This window comes from Somniosus microcephalus, chromosome 9 (assembly GCF_052327205.1).
Source record: "Somniosus microcephalus isolate GS21.2 chromosome 9, FLI_Smic_1.0, whole genome shotgun sequence".
NCBI lineage: Eukaryota > Metazoa > Chordata > Chondrichthyes > Squaliformes > Somniosidae > Somniosus > Somniosus microcephalus.
In genome coordinates this window covers 60,523,803-60,541,147 of record NC_140995.1, presented here as the reverse complement: position 1 = coordinate 60,541,147, position 17,345 = coordinate 60,523,803, and the positions used below count along the sequence as shown (strand labels likewise).

Sequence of the window (17,345 nt, the reverse complement as noted above, 5' to 3'; positions counted from 1 at the left end):
CTGTCTCTCTCCACTTATAATTCAATGTGTCTTCCCACCCCAGTCGTTTCTAAGGTCTCTCTGCAACATACTCCGCTGCCTGGAGTGGCAGGAATCTCATTCTCTGGCCATTCCAAAGCCATTTTTTGGCAGCAGGGTGATTGATACTTAGAAATAACTTCAATAACTTAAAGAAAACTCCCAAGTGCAGTTTTATTTATAAACTGAAATGCAGCAAGATGGTGAGCACTTTCTTTCCCCCTCCCCAATCTGCAACAAATCGAGACACAAGTAGCAAAGTTTAAAAGTTTCCACTTCTGGCAATTAAGTAATAAATTCCCATTTCAAACAAAATAAAATCAATCAACTTAAATAGTACATTTAATGTAGTGAAACATGAAACAGTACTTCACAAAACGAGATCAGACATTGCAGGAATTGGGAGAAGTTTAGTAAGGTGATCAAAAAAGGCAGGTTTTCAGGAGAGTTTTGAAAATGGGAAGAAATGCATGTGGGCACAGGGCTTTAGGAAGGGAATTCCAGAGTGCAGTGGCAGGATTGTTGAAATCCCTGCAACCAAGGGTGGGGGAATGCATAAATCAGACTCAAGGATTCATTCAACATTTAGATTTTGCTGGGGATATAGTACATTAACTGGGGTTTGCAGCGCTTTAGACAATCAAAAGAAACCAATCACCCTTCATAACAGACAAGGACATTTAAAAAAACATTAAAAGCAAAGATGCATAAGGATAGCACACAGAAGTATGTTTTGTAAATTGTTGCTTTGGAAAGATAGGCCTCGTGTTTTAATCTACAATTATTTATTCCTATCTATCATTTGTCAAAGGAAGGGTGTGCAGATTTGCTATAAAAGACTATTGTTTCAGGTGACAGAGATGGATTGAGGGCCACTTAACACCTAAGTAATAGATGCGAGGGAGCCGATGTCTGTCTTCAAAGTTTATTGACAAAGGGGTTTTCACCCGAAACGTTGACTCGATTTTCTCTCCACGGATGTTGCCTGGCCTGCTGAGTTTTTCCAGCATTTTCTGTTGTTATTGCGCATTATTGATGATGGATTCTGTAGTGTTCAGCTGTGTACTGGCACAGCAGTTGCTTTCAATTAGAGCTAATTGATACCATACTTAACATTTGATTTTTATAAAGTGGATCCACAGCAATGTGGCCGGGGTATTTGTTCTGCGACTCAGACAGAGCAACAGTGTCTGCAATTCCAATCGGTAAACTATTTTAACAAAAAACACACTAACAAAATTAGTTCTGACATTGTATTTTTACTCACAGGCAGAGAGAAAGGAAAACACAGATCTGTACACTTACAACACTGAACTTGCTATTCAATTGCAAGCTCCTAAATCTGTAATTGGTTAGGTGAACAGTTCCTTCCCAAACATCTCTGCTGCTACAAACTGGACATCCTCAAAACTAATTATGTTATGCTATCCACAAAGGCCTCATCCGCAAGGAATTTCAGTTATACAGCAGTGCATTTTAATTGGCTTTGAAAGTGGTTCCAGAGCAAAATAAACTACAGTAAGCAGGTATGTGTGAATTCCCTCCAGCTCAAGTCTTCTCTGCATCCTCTGTGCCACATTGCTCACCATTCTTGGCTGAGACCAAGCATCAGTGATCTTCTCAGTGCTCTGCTAACTGCAGTCTAGTCCAGCCAGCTGCTGGAAGGAATGGGCTGACACAGCTTATATTTTAAGGAGACTTTGGAAGGTAAGCAGACGTAGCCAAGTGGACGGGGCTATGTAGAAAATTTCTTGTGGAATTAAGGTGACCAAAGACCGATCGGGTGGGGTGAATGCACAGTGGAGCAGAGCCAAAAGGGGCAGGCTGGCAGAGATTGTATTGTGGGGCAGATCAGGGTCATTGAGGCATTTGCTGATGAGAATGAAGATTGTGAAGTCAATCCCAAGGATCAGGAAATCAGTGGAGATTATTGAGAATTTGGGTGAAGAGGTTGCTAAGAATTTGGGTGATAGGACAGCAGGATGTATAGAATCATAGAAATTTTCGGTACAGAAGGAGGCCATTCGGCCCATCGTGTTTGCGCTGCCTGAAATAGAGCTATCCAGCCTAATCCCACTTTCCAGCTCTTGGTCTGTAGACCTGTAGGTTATGGCAATTCAAGTGCATATCCAAGTACTTATCCAAGTACTTTTAAAGGCGATGAGAGTTTCTGCCTTTACCACCCTTTCAGACAGCGAGTTCCAGACCCCCACCATCCTCTGGGTGAAAAAAGTTCTCAACTCCCCTCCAATCTTCTACCAATTACTTTAAATCTATGCGCCCTGGTTATCAACCTCTCTAAGATTTTAATTTAATTTAAATTAATTAAATTTAATGCAAGATCAGGACTAGCTGGTGGAACTCTTAGAGTTAAAATTTATGTAGGGTGGAGCTTGGGTGATGGGCAATTAAGTCAAGCCTCTAGGTAACAAAGGCACAAATAAAACTTTGTGGCAGTCAGAATGGGGTAAGGGTAGAAACAGGCGATATTTGGACATGGAAGCAGGCGGTCCTTGTGATGGACTTGATTGGGTTTGAAGCTCATGAGAGCCGAGGAGGACACCAAGAACGCACACTGTTGCGTTAAGCCTGAGCACGCAATTTTAGGGGGACGAAGGTGCAAATTTTGTGATGGCAGCCAAACATAATTACTTTGGTTTTACAAATAATCTGTAGAAAGTTCCTCTTCATTCATGACTTGATGTCGAACAAGCAGTTAGATAAAGCAACTGTCGTAGAATCAAAAGTGGTGATAGAGGGAGAAAGCTAGTTAGTCAGCATTTTTTTATTCTTGGGATGTGGGTGATGCTGGCAAAGCAGCACTCACTTATTGCTCATCACAAGTTGCCCCGAGGAGTCAACCATGTAGTGTGGGACTGAAGTCACATGTAGGCCAGATTGAGATGGGGTGGCAGCTTTCAGAGTCACTTTATACGATCCTGGCCCACATCTTTATTTAATTCAGTTTCACAACTTGCCATGGTGAAACTTTAGCTCATGACTTCTGGGTTTCTAGTACCATAACCAGTAGGCTACCATACCCATACATATGGAGGCTGACCCCGTGCTTAGGCACAATATTGCCGAAAGAAAGCATACAGATTTAAGCGCACCCAGCACCAGCGCAGATATGCACACCTTGGTGGGTCCTATGCAAGATAGAGTAGTGTTGTCAACAGGGAACAGTAGCGTAGTGGTAATGTCACTGGGCTAGTAATCCAGAGGCCTGGACTAATGATCCAGAGATTTCAGTTCAAATCCCACCACGGCAGCTGAGGAATTTAAATTCAGTTAATTAAATGTAAAACTGGAATGTAAAGCTAGCATCAGTAATGGGGATGATGAAACTATCGAATTGTCGTAAAAACCCATCTGGTTCACTACTGTCCTTTAGGGAAAGAAATCTGCCATCCTTGCCTGGCCTATATGTGACTCCAGACCCACAGCAATGTGGTTGACTCTTAATTGCCCTCAAATGGCCTAGCAAGCCACTTAGTTGTAAAAAAAAAAAAACCGCTACGAAAAACAGTAAGAATAAAACAGGGCGGAGAACGCGGCATCGACCTCAGCACTGGCCACAATGACGGCACACCTAGCCCAGTCGACCCTGCAAATTCCTCCTCACCAACATCTGGGGACTTGGGACAGCTCTCCCAATTTTGGCACAAGTCTGACACAGTCATGCTCACAGAATCATACCTTTCAGCCAACATCCCAGACTCCTCCATTAGCATCCCTGGATATGTCCTTTCCCACCAGCAGGATAGACCCACCGGAAGTGGTATACAATCAGGAGGGAGTGGCCCTGGGAGTCCTCAACATTGACTCTGGACCCCATGAAGTCCCATGCATGGACAAAGAAACCTTCTGCTGATTAACACCTACCGCCCTCCCTCAGATGATGAATCAGTACTCCTCCATGTTGAACACCATTTGGAAGAAGCACCAAGAGTAGCAAGGGCACAGAATGCACTCTGGGTGGGGGACTTCAATGTCCATCACCAACAGTGGCTCGGTAGCACCACTACTGAGTGAGCCCTGAAGGACATAGCTGCCAGTCTGGGCTTGCAACTGGTGGTGAGAGAACAAATACGAGGGAAAAATCTACTTGACCTCGTCTTCAGCAATCTACCTGCCGCAGATGCATCTGTCCATGACAGCATTGGTAGCAGTGACCACCGCACAGTCATTGTGGAGATGAAGTCCTGTCTTCACACTGAGGACACCGTCCATCGTGTTGTATGGCACTATCAGTGCTAAATGGGATATTTCAGAACAGATCTAGCAGCTCAAAACTGGTCATCCATCAGACGCTGTGGGGCAGCAGCAGAATTGTATTCCACTACAATCTGTAAACTCATGGCCCCGCATAGCCCTCACTCTACCATTACCATCAAGCCAGAGGACCAACCCTGGTTCAATAAAGGAGTGTAGAAGAGCATGCCAAGACCAGCAACAGGCATACCTAAAAATGAGGTGCCAACCTGGGGAAGCAGCAACATAGGACTACATGCATGAGCTAAGTGATCCCACAACCAACAGATCAGATCAAAGCTCTGCAGTCCTACCACATCCAGTCGTGAATGGTGGTAGAAATTTAAACAGGAGGGGGAGGCTCATGAATATCCCCATCCTCAATGATCCACGTGAGTGCAAAGACAAAGCCGAAGCATTTGCAACCATCTTCAGCCAGAAATGCCGAGTGGATGATCCATATCAGTCTCCACCATCACAGAAGCCAGTCTTCAGCCAATTTGATTCACTCCAAGTGATATCAAGAAACGGCTGAGCACACTGGATACAGCAAAGGCTGTGTTTGGGCCCTGACAACATCCCAGCTCTCGTGTTGAAGACTTGTGCTCCAGAACTAGCCGCGCCTCTAGCCAAGCTGTTCCAGTACAGCTATAACAGTGGCATCTATCCGACAACGTGGAAAAATGCCCGGGTATGTCCTGTCCACAAAAAGCAGGACAAATCCAATCCGGCCAATTACCACCCCAACAGTCTACTCTCAATCATCAGCAAAGTGATGGAAGATGTTATCGACACTGCTATCAAGCAGCACTTACTCACTGATGCCCAGTTTGGGTACCGCCAGGACCACTCGGCTCCAGACCTCATTACAGCCTTGGTCCAAATATGGATAAAGGAGCTGAATTCCAGAGGTGAGGGGAGAGTGACTGCCCTTGACATCAAGGCAGCATTTGACAGAGTGTGGCATCAAGGAGCCCCAGTAAAACTGAAGTCAATTGAAATCCGGCAGGTTGCCGGGGGGAGGGGGGGGGAACTGAACTCTCTACTGGCTGGAGTTATACCGAGCACAAAGGAAGTTGGTTGTGGTGGTTGGCGGTCAATCATCACTGACCCAGGACATCGCTGCAGGAATTCCTCAGGGCAGTGTCCTAGGCCCAACCATCTTCAGCTGCTTCATCAATGACCTTCCCTCCATCATAAAGTCAGAAGTTGGGATGTTCGCTGATGACTGCACAGTATTCAGAGACCATTCGCAACTCCTCAGATAATGAAGCAGTCCATGCCCGCATGCAGCAAGGCCTGGACAACATTCAGGCTTGGGCTGATTAGTGGCAGGTAACATTTACGTCACACAAGTGCCAGGCAATGACTGTCTCCAACAAGCAAGCATCTAACCACCGCTCCTTGACATTCAACGGCATTATCACCGCTGAATCCTCCACCATCAATATCCTGGGGGTCACCATTGACTAGAAACTTAACTGGACCAGCCACACAAATACTGCGGCAACAAGAGCAGGTCAGAGGATGGGTATGCTGCGGCGAGTGTTTCCACCATCTACAAGGCACAAGTAAGGTGCGTGGTGGAATAGTCCCCACTTGCCTGGGTGAGTGCAGCTCCAACAACACTCAAAAAGCGCGACACCATCTAATACAAAGCAGCTCGCTTGATTGGCACCCCATCCACCACCTTAAACATTCACTCCCTCCACCAGCGGTGTACCGTGGCTGCAGTGTGTACCATCTACAAGATGCACTGCAGCAACTCGCCAAGGCTTCTTCGGCAGCACCTCCCAAACCCGCAACCTCTACCACCTAGAAGGACAAGGGCAGCAGGCGCATGTGAACACCACCACCTCCAGGTTCCCCTCCAAGTCACACACCATCGTGACTTGGAAGTATATTGCTGTTCCTTCATCGTCACTGGGTCAAAATCTTGGCACTCCCTCCCCAACAGCACTATGGGAGTACCTTCACCACATGGACTGAAGCAGTTCAAGGCGGCGGCTCACCACCATCTTCTCAAGGGCAACTAGGGGATAGGCAATAAATGCTGGCCTTTCTAGCGACGCTCACATCCCGTGAACGAATAAAAAACACCGGTGCCATTTGGGTTGGTCTCGAGAATGAAGGCACATTGTTGAACTGTGGAACGGGGAGTTTTACTCTGTGCCTAATTGTGTTCTGTACCTGACTTATCGATGTTCAATGGGCACCTAAAGTAGCAATCTCAATGATGTTTAATTTAATTTGAATTAATTAAAGGATAAGTCATGGCAGGACAGCCAGGTGCTGTGGTATGCTCCTCCTGCGCTATGTGGGAACTCAGGGACACTTCCTGTGTCCCTGACAACCATGTGTGCAGGAAGTGTGTCCAGCTGCAGCTACTGACAGACCGCATTGCGGCGCTGGAGCAGTGACTGGATACATACTGGACCATTCGCGATGCTGAGGACGTCGTGAATAGCATGTTTAATCAGTTGGTCACACCGGAGGTAAAGGTGGCACAGGCAGAAAGGGAACGGGTGACCAACAGGCAGAGTAGTAGGCGCAGGCAGGTACTGCAGGGGTCCCCTGTGGCCAAGTTCCCCTCCATCGTGACTTGGAAGCATATTGAAGGAGCAGCACTCCGAAAGCTTGTGATTTCAAATAACGCTGTTGGACTATAACCTGGTGTTGTGTGACTTCTTACATTTATCCCCCTCTCAAACAGATATACCGCTTTGGATACTGATGAGGGGGATGGCTTACCAGGGGAAGGCAGCAGCAGCCAACTTCCTGGCATCATGGGTGGTTCTGCTGCACAGGACGGGAGGAAAAAGAGGGAGAGCGCTATAGTAATAGGGGATTCTATTGTAAGGGGAATAGATAGGCGTTTCTGCGGCCGCAAACGAGACTCCAGGATGGTGTGTTGCCTCCCTGGTGCAAGGGTCAAGGATGTCTCAGAGCAGCTGCAGAACATTTTGGAAGGGGAGGGTGAACAGCCAGTTGTCGTGGTGCATATAGGTACCAACGATATAGGTAAAAACCAGGATGAGATCCTAAAAGCTGAATATAGGGAGTTAGGAGGTAAATTAAAAAATAGGACCTCAAAAGGTAGCAATCTCAGGATTGCTACCAGTGCCATGTGCTAGTCAGAGTAGAAATAGAAAGATATTTCAGATGAATACGTGGCTAGAGGAATGGTGCAAGGGGGAGGGATTCAAATTCCTGGGACATTGGAACCGGTTCTGGGAGAGGTGGGACCAGTACAAAACAGATGTTTGCACCTGGACAGGACCGATGTCCTAGGGGGAGTGTTTGCTAATGCTCTGGGGGAAGGTTTAAACTAAAACAGCAGGGGGTTGGGAACCAGAGCAGGGAGACAGAGGAAAGGGAAATACGGATAAAAGCAAAAGACAGGAAGGAGAAAAACAAAAGTGGCAGGCAGAGAAATCAAGGGTTTAAATCAAACATGGCCACAGTAAATAATAATTCTAAAAGATCTAAGAGCATTAAAAAAAAAGCCTGAAGGTTTTGTGTCTTAATGCGAGGAGCATTCGTAATAAGGTGGATGAATTAGCTGCGCAAATAGAGGTAAACGAATATATATGATTGGGATTACGGAAACATGGCTCCAGGGTGGCCAAGACTGGGAACAACATCCAGGGGTATTCAATATTCAGGAAAGATAGGCAAAAAGGAAAAGGAGGTGGGGTAGCATTGCTGGTTAAAGAGGGGATTAACACAATTGAAAGGAAGGCTATTAGCTCTGATGATGTGGAATCTATGGGTAGAACTGAGAAATACCAAGGGGCAGAAAACATTAGTGGGAGTGGTATATAGACCTCCAAACAGTAATGCGGAGGTTGGGGATGGCATTAAACGGGAAATTATAGAAGCGTGCAATAAGGGCACAGCAGTTATCATGGGTGACTTTAATCTACATATAGATTGGGCTAACCAAATTAGTAACAATACTGTGGAGGAGGAATTCCTGGAGTGTATACGGGATGGTTTCCTGGACCAATATGTCGAGGAACCAACTAGAGATCAGGCCATCTTAGACTGGGCATTATGTAATGCGAAAGGATTAATTAGCAATCTTGTTGTGCGAGGCCCCTTGGGTCAGAGCAGTCATAATATGATCAAATTCTTCATTAAGATGGAGAGTGAAATAGTTGACTCAGAGACTAGGGTCCTGAATTTAAATAAAAGGAGACTACAATGGTATGAGGTGCGAGTTGGGTAGGATTGATTGGGGAATGTCACTCAAAGGGTTGACGGTGGATGGGCAATGGCAAACATTCAAAGATCGCATGGATGAACTACAGAATTTGTTCATCCCAGTTTGGCATAAAAAAACAAAAAGGGTGACTCAACCGTGGCTAACAAGGGAAATTAGGGAAAGCATAAGATCCAAGGAGAGGACATATAAATTGGCCAGAAAAAGCAGTAAACCTAAGGATTGGGAGCAGTTTAGGATTCAACAAAGGAGGACAAAGGGATTAATTAAGAGGGGGGAAATAGAGTATGCTTTCAGGGAACATAAAAACTGACACAGCTTTTTTAGATATGTGAAGAGAAAAAGATTGGTGAAGTCCCTTGCAGTCAGAATTAGGGGAATTTATAATGGGGAACAAAGAAATGACAGACCAATTAAATACATACTTTGGTTCTGTCTTCACAAAGGAGGACACAAATAACCTCCCAAAGATGTTGGGGAACATAGGGTCTAATGAAAGGGAGGAACTGATAGAAATCAGTATTTGTAGGGAAATGGTGTTAGGAAAATTGATGGGACTGAAGGCCGATAAATCCCCAGGGCCTGATAATCTACATCCCAGGGTACTTAAGGAAGTGGCCCTAGAAATAGTAGATGCATTGCTGGTCATCTTCCAAAATTCGATAGACTCTGAACAGTACCCATGGACTGGCGGGTAGCTAATGTTACCCCACTGTTCAAAAAGGGTGGTAGAGAGAAAACGGAGAATTACAGACCAGTAAGCCTGACATCGGTAGTGGGGAAAATGCTAGAGTCCATTATAAAAGGATGTAATAGCAGAGCACTTAGAAAAAAAAAGTGACCGGATTGGACAAAGTCAACATGGATTTACAAAAGGTAAATCGTGCTTGACTAATCTACTCAAATTTTTTTGAGGATGTAACTGGTAAAATAGATAAGGGAGAACCAGTGGCTGTGGTGTATTTGGATTTTCAAAAGGCTTTCGATAAGGTCCCACATAAGAGATTAGCGTGTAAAATTAAGGCACATGGGATTGGGGACAAGGTATTGACTTGGATAGAGGACTGGTTGGCAGACAGAAAGCAAAGAGTTGGAATAAACAGCTCTTTTTCCAAGTGGCAGGCAGTGACTAGTGGGGTACCGCAGGAATTGGTCCTTGGACCCCAGCTAGTCACAATATATATTAATGATCTGGACGAGGGAACTAGATGTAATATCTCCAAGTTTGCAGACGACACAAAGCTGGGTGGGCATGTGTGCTGTGAGGAGGATGCCGAGAAACTCCAGTATGACTTGGACAGGTTGGGTGATTGGGCAGAAGCATGGCAGATGCAATATAACGTTGATAAATGCAAGGTTATCCACTTTGGTGTCAAAAACAGGAAGGCAGATTATCTGAATGGCAATAGATTGGGAGAAGGGGAAGTGCAACGAGACCTGGGCGTCCTTGTGCACCAGTCGCTGAAAGTAAGCATGCAGGTGCAGCAGGCAGTCAAGAAGGCAACTGGTATGTTGGCCTTCATAGCGAGAGGGTTTGAGTACAGGAACAAGGATGTCTTGCTGCAGTTGTACAAGGCCTTGGTGAGACCACATCTTGAGTATTGTATGCAGTTTTGGTCGCCTTATCGGAGGAAGGATGTTCTTGCCATGGAAGGAGTGCAGCGAAGATTCACCAGGCTGATACCTAGGATGGCAGGAATGACGTACGAGGAGATTGGGCTTGTACTCGCTGGCGTTTAGAAGAATGAGAGGGGATCTCATTGAAACTTATAAAATTCTAACAGGACTAGACAGACTAGATGCAGGAAGGATGTTCCCGATGATCGGGGAGTCCAGAACCAGGAGTCACAGTCTAAGGATAAGGGGTAAGCCATTTAGGACAGAGATGAGGAGGAATTTCTTCACCCACAGAGTGGTGAACCTGTGGAATTCTCTACCAAAGGCAGCAGTAGAGGCCAATTCATTACATATACTCAAGAAGGAGTTGGAAATATTTAAGGCTAAAGGGATCAAGTGATATGGGGAGAAAGCAGGGACAGGGTACTGAATTTGGATGATCAGCCATGATCTCATTGAATGGTGGAGCAGGCTCGAGGGGCCGAATGGCCTGCTCCTATCTTCTATGTTTCTATGTTTCGGTTACCCTCAATATAAATGACTTAGATGAGGGGACCGAGTGTAATCACAGAAACCCCACAGTGCAGATAGAGGCCATTTCGGCCCATCGAGCCTGCACCGACACATATCCCACCCGATCCCCGTAACCCCTACACCAACACATATCCCACCCTATCCCCGTAACCCCACGTATTTAATCCCCCTAACACTAAGGGTCAATTTATCATAGCCAATCAAACTAACCCGCACGTCTTTGGACTGTGGGAGGAAACCGGAGCACCCGGAGGAAACCCACGCAAACACGGGGAGAATGTGCAAACTCCACACAGAGTCACCCGAGGCCGGATTCGAACCCGGGTCCCTGGCGCTGTGAGGCAACAGTGCTAACCACTATGCCACCGTGCCGCCCATAATGTATCCAAGTTTGCTGACGATACAAATCTAGGTGGAAAAGTAAGTTGTAAGGAGGATGCAAAGAGACTGCAAAGGGAGTTTAAGCGAGTGGGCAAGAACATGGCAGATGGAACAGAATGTGGAGAAATGTGAGGTTATTCACTTTGGTAGGAAAAATAGAAAAGCAAAAATTTTTTTTTTTTTTTTTTTTTTTAAATGGAGAGAGATGGGGAAATGAGGGTATTCAGAGGATTCTGGGTGTCCTTGTACACAAATCACTGAAAGTTAACATGCCGGTACAGCAAGCAATTAGGAAAGCAAATGGAGTACAAGAGTAAAGAAGTGTTACTGCAATTATATATGGCCTTCGTGAGACCACAGCTGGAGAACTATGTAGTGTCTTGGACTTCTTAACTAAGGAAGGATATTACTTGCCTTAAGGGAGTGCAAACCAGGCTGATTCCTGGGATGGGGGATTGTCCGATGAGGCAAGACTGAGGAGACTAGGTCTATATTCCCAAAATTTAGAAGAATGAGAGATGATCTCATTGAAACATGTAAAATTCTTAGCAGGCTTGAAAGGGTAGATGCAGGGAGGATGTTTCCCCTGGCTGGGGAGTCTAGAACCACGGGTCACAGTCTCAGAATAAGGTGTCGGCCATTTAGGTCAGAGATGAGGAGAAATTTCTTCACTCAGAGGGTTGTGAATCTTTGGAATTCTCTCCCCCAGGCAGCTGTGGATGCTCAGTCGTTGAGTATATTCAAAACAGAGATCGATAGATTTTTGGATATTAAGGGAATCAAGGGATATGGGGAGAGTGCAGGAAAGTGGAGTTGAGGTAGATCAGCCATGATCTTATTGAATGGTGGAGCAGGCTCGAAGGGTCAAATGGTCTACTCCTGCTCCTATTTCTATGTTTTTAATATTGAGAGGCAACCAAGAATCTTCAGAAGCACTGCAAGGGTTCTTGATTGATCCTACACTTCATTCTATCGATTGGCAGCTGGTCATATTCTCTATGCTCTCCCTGCTCAGCACTGCCATAGATATGGAAAGTTCCAAGAAGGGGGATTGGTATCCAACATCTACAGACTTAAGTATCCTTTCATGGATTTCTTCGTAGCTCACGGAACCCAAGGGATCTGGCATCCATGGAGAGAAAGATTTCAACATACGAGAAGGCCTTTCAGGAGTGAAGTTAGGCAACACTTCTACTCGCAAATGGTTTGGAACTGTCGGGGGGGGTTTAAACTAACTTGGCAGGGGGATGGGATACAGGGGGGAGCTGAAGTAGGGGGGGATGTGCTGCCAATTATGGAGGAAAAAACAAGTCAGCTTGGTAGGCAGGGCAAATATATAAGGGCAAGGCTGGATGGCATCTATTTTAATGCAAGGAGCCTTGCAAATAAGGTGGATGAACTGAAGGTGTTGATAAACACATGGGAGTATGATATTGTTGCTATCACTGAGACATGGTTGAGGGAGGGGCAAGACTGGCAGCTCAATATTCCGGGGTACAGAATCTTCAGGCGAGACAGAGGGGGAGGTATAAGAGGAGGGGGTGTCGCAATATTAATTAAGGAGTCAATTACTGCAGTAAGGAGGGATGATATATTAGCTGGGTCCTCTAATGAGGCCATATGGGTGGAGCTTAAAAACAAAAAGGGGGCAAGCACTTTGCTGGGAGTGTACTATAGGCCTCCAAACAGTCAGGGGGAGATAGAGGAACAGATATGTAGGCAAATCTCAGAGAAATGTGCAAATAATAGGGTAATAATAATGGGGGATTTCAACTTCCCCAATATTAACTGGGATAGTCAAAGTGTGAAAGGCTCAGAGGGTGTAGAATTCTTAAAGTGCATCCAGGAGAGCTTTTTGAGCCAGCATGTAGAAAGTCCTACAAGAGAGGGGGCGGTACTGGACCTAATTCTAGGGAATGTGGCCGGCCAAGTGGAAAAAGTGCTAGTAGGTGAGCACTTTGGTGATAGTGACCATAATATGGTAAGATTTAAGGTGGTCATGGAAAAGGACAGGGATGGGCCGGAAATAAAGGTTCTAAATTGGGGGAAGGCCGATTTTAATAGGATAAGGCAGGATCTGGCCAAAATGGACTGGGATCAGCTACTTGTAGGAAAATCCGCATCGGAGCAATGGGAGGCTTTCAGAAGGGAGATTGAGATCATACAAGGGCAACATGTTCCCATAAAGGTCAAGAGTGGTTCCAAAAACCACAGGGAACCGTGGATGTCAGGGGATATACGGGAATGGATTAGGAAAAAAAGGAGGGCTTTTGGTAGATACAAAAGGCTAAAGACGGAGGAAGCCCTAGAGGAGTACAAAAAGTGCAGGGGGGATACTTAAAAAAGAAATTAGGAGATCAAGGAGGGGCCATGAAATAACACTGGCGAGCAAAATAAAGGAAAATCCGAAGATGTTTTATAAGTATATTAAGGGTAAAAGGATAACTAGGGAAAAAATAGGGCCCATTAGGGACAAAAGTGGCAATCTGTGTGTGGAGCCGGAAGATGTAGGAGGGGTTCTAAATGAATTTTTTGCATCTGTTTTCACTATGGAGAAGGACGATGTAGACATAGAAATAGGGCGGGGGGACTGTGATATGCTCGAACATATTAACATCGAGAGGGAGGAGGTATTGGCGGTTTTAGCTGGCCTAAAAATGGATAAATCCCCAGGCCCCGATGAAATGTACCCCAGGCTGCTGTGTGAGGCAAAGGAGGAGATTGCGGGGGCTCTAACACATATATTCAGGACCTCTCTGGCCACAGGGGATGTGCCAGAGGACTGGAGAACCGCTAATGTAGTACCATTATTCAAGAAGGGTAGTAGGGAAAAACCGGGGAACTACAGGCCAGTGAGCCTAACATCAGTGGTAGGAAAATTACTGGAAAAAATCCTGAGGGACAAAATTTGTCTCCACTTGGAGAGGCAAGGATTAATCAGGGATAGTCAACATGGCTTTGTCAAGGGAAGATCATGTCTGACTAATTTGATTGAATTTTTTGAGGGGGTGACTAGGTGTGTGGATGAGGGTAACGCAGTGGATGTGGTATACATGGATTTCAGTAAGGCCTTCGATAAAGTCCCGCACAGGAGACTGGTCAAGAAGGTAAGAGCCCATGGAATCCAGGGTGCCTTGGCACATTGGATACAAAACTGGCTTAGTGGCAGAAGGCAGAGGGTGATGGTCGAAGGTTGTTTTTGTGACTGGAAACCTGTGGCCAGTGGGGTACCACAGGGATCGGTGCTGGGTCCCTTGCTGTTTGTGGTCTACATTAATGACTTGGATATGAATGTAAAGGGTATGATCAGTAAATTCGCAGATGATACTAAAATTGGTAGGGTGGTAAATAGCGAGGAGGGTAGCCTCAGTCTGCAGAACGATATAGATGGGTTGGTCAGATGGGCGGAACAGTGGCAAATGGAATTTAACCCGGAAAAGTGCGAGGTGATGCACTTTGGGGGGTCTAACAAGGCAAGGGAATACACAATGAATGGTAAGACCCTAGGCAAGACGGAGGGTCAGAGGGATCTGGGTGTGCAGGTACACAGATCCCTGAAGGCGGCGGAACAGGTGGATAAGGTGGTAAAAAAGGCATATGGGATACTTGCCTTCATTAGCCGAGGCATAGAATATAAGAGCAAGGAGGTTATGATGGAGCTGTATAAAACACTGGTTAGGCCACAGCTGGAATACTGTGTGCAGTTCTGGTCGCCACACTACAGGAAAGATGTGATCGCGTTAGAGAGGGTGCAGAGGAGGTTCACCAGGATGTTACCAGGGCTGGAGCGCTTCAGCTATGAAGAGAGACTGGGCAGATTGGGTTTGTTTTCCTTGGAGCAGAGGAGGCTGAGGGGGGACATGATTGAGGTGTACAAAATTGTGAGGGGCATAGATAGGATGGATGCTGAGGAGCTTTTCCCCTTAGTAGAGGGGTCAATAACTAGGGGGCATAGATTCAAGGTAAAGGGAGGGAGGTTTAGAGGGGATTTGAGAAAGAACTTTTTCACCCAGAGGGTGGTTGGAGTCTGGAACTCACTGCCTGAAAGGGTTGTTGAGGCAGAAACCCTCACAACATTTAAGAAGCATTTGGATGAGCATTTGAAATGCCATAGCATACAAGGCTACGGGCCAAATGCTGGAATATGGGATTAGATTAGACAGGGCTTGATGGCCGGCATGGACACGATGGGCCGAAGGGCCTCTATCTGTGCTGTATGACTCTATGACTCTATGACTCTATGACTCTATGACTCTATGACTCTATGACTCTATGACTCTATGACTCTATGACTCTATGACTCTATGACTCTATGACTCTATGACTCTATGACTCTAACTCTCTTCCGCAAACAGCAGTTGATACTAGGTCAATTGTTCATTTTAAATCTGACGGTGATAGATTTTTGTTAACCAAAAGGTATTAAGGGATATGGGGCAAAGGCATGTATATGGAGTTAGGTCACAGGTCAGATATGATCTTATTGAATGGAGGAAATGTCTCAAGGGCTAAATGGCCTACTCCTTCCTATTCCTATAAGAAAAGTATTATTAGGAGCCCATGTACATTTATTGAGTGTAACCTGGGATAATTTTTTTTTTTAATATATAAAAACAGTTGGATACCATAAGGTGGACCTAGATTCCTTCTTGAAGGACAAGTTTTAATGGGCTAAATAGTCTCCCTTGGCTGTAGCTATCGTGTGAGAAAAGTCAGAGATGAAAAAGGATAACTTGCCCATTGAAGGTCATTCCTTTAGGACACAAGGTGGTTAAGAAAATGGAAGCTGAAAAAGCAATTGAGCCCATTGGCGCATATCCCTCCAATACCCTTACTTTCCCACTATGGCATCCAACTACATTTTAAAATGCCCGGAATATTTTTACCTCTGGTCGCTCACCCAGATTATTTCAAAGATTTTTTTTACTGAGCAAAGTTCTGTTTACAATTTGTTTTTCATCAGATCTGGTCTGGTCCTACTTAACTCTGCCATCACAACATCTAATTGTATTGTGAATAGCCTGAATGCTTTTGCTTCTATTTACTGGTTTCAAACATTTATTACTCTTTTGAGTAAAGAAGTTTTTACTGACATCTATTCTGAAGTTAGTTCTTGTTGGTTTTCATTTACGCCAGCTGGTCCTATATTCTTGGCATAACCTGGGTTAACTTTATCTATAAAACTTAATATTTATTTATTATAGGTACTTCAAGTTCCCACTTAATAGCCTTCCTTCTAACCTGTAAAACTTAAGCTTCTCTAATCTTTCCTTACAGATAGGGCCACTGTTTTAGTGACTGTAGAAGTCAAATGCCTTTTATCAGTACACAGGATTATAGAATTTTATGAGTATTTTGGGGATCATATGAAATACCACTCATTTCTTGCTCATCTCATCCCTTTCATACCTGGGACGAGTCCTGCTCTTTTTGTCAACCTTTTAAAACGCATATACACCTTTTTTTTAACATGGTGACCAAAAACAGTCAGGGTCTGACCAGCCTTAGCATAACCTCTGTAGCCACTGTTCTGGCTATTATTCCAAGCATTGCACTAGCTATTTTTAAAATTGCTTTACCTCATTCTAAACATTGAAAAAGGCCCAGCTACCAATGCTCACAGATACTTTCCATGTCCCCTGGTGCTGATTCATTTATGTTTACATATCTCACATTTCATCACCCCACAGGCATCTGCCAAATCAAATAATTTACAAGTAAACCGAGGCTCCGTTTTTCTTTAAAAATAGATAGCTCAGATATATTACCTATACATTTACATAGCTGCAGGTATGGTTACACCTGCTGTCACATTTCCAACAACGCTACTTAATAAAATTTAAAATTAATTGAAAAATAAAGAAGCGCACAGACTTTATTTGGAAGAGAAAATGAAATAGGAAAAAGATCTCAAAGGATCATTTTGTAAACCAAAACACTGCAGGTAGCATTTTGTTTTGGTTGGCTGGTTGGCAGGCTGAGGGGGACAGACACAATAAATGAAACCCAAACTGTATTTTTGGTAATAAAACGAAGCAGATTGAAGTGTCGCCCGTCACAGTATCACAAATTCTGCAGAGAATTTAGCCAAGCACATAAATGAAGTGAGGAATTAAAAGGCAACACAGCAGGCAACCCCGAGTTGGGGGGCCGGCAAGGGGGCGGGCCCGGCAAGGGGGGGGGGGGGCCCGGCAAGGGGGGGGGGGGGGGGGGGCCCGGCAAGGGGGGGGGGGGGGCCCGGCAAGGGGGGGGGGGGGGGCCCGGCAAGGGGGGGGGGGGGCCCGGCAAGGGGGGGGGGGGGCCCGGCAAGGGGGGG

General features: G+C 45.3%; 1 protein-coding gene across 4 annotated transcripts in view; it reads right to left on the bottom strand.

Moving 5' to 3' along the window:
• Positions 1-17,345, bottom strand: part of LOC147112414 (frizzled-3) — a 127,443-nt gene that overhangs the window by 108,569 nt on the left and 1,529 nt on the right. The gene's annotated exons all lie outside the window — the stretch shown is intronic.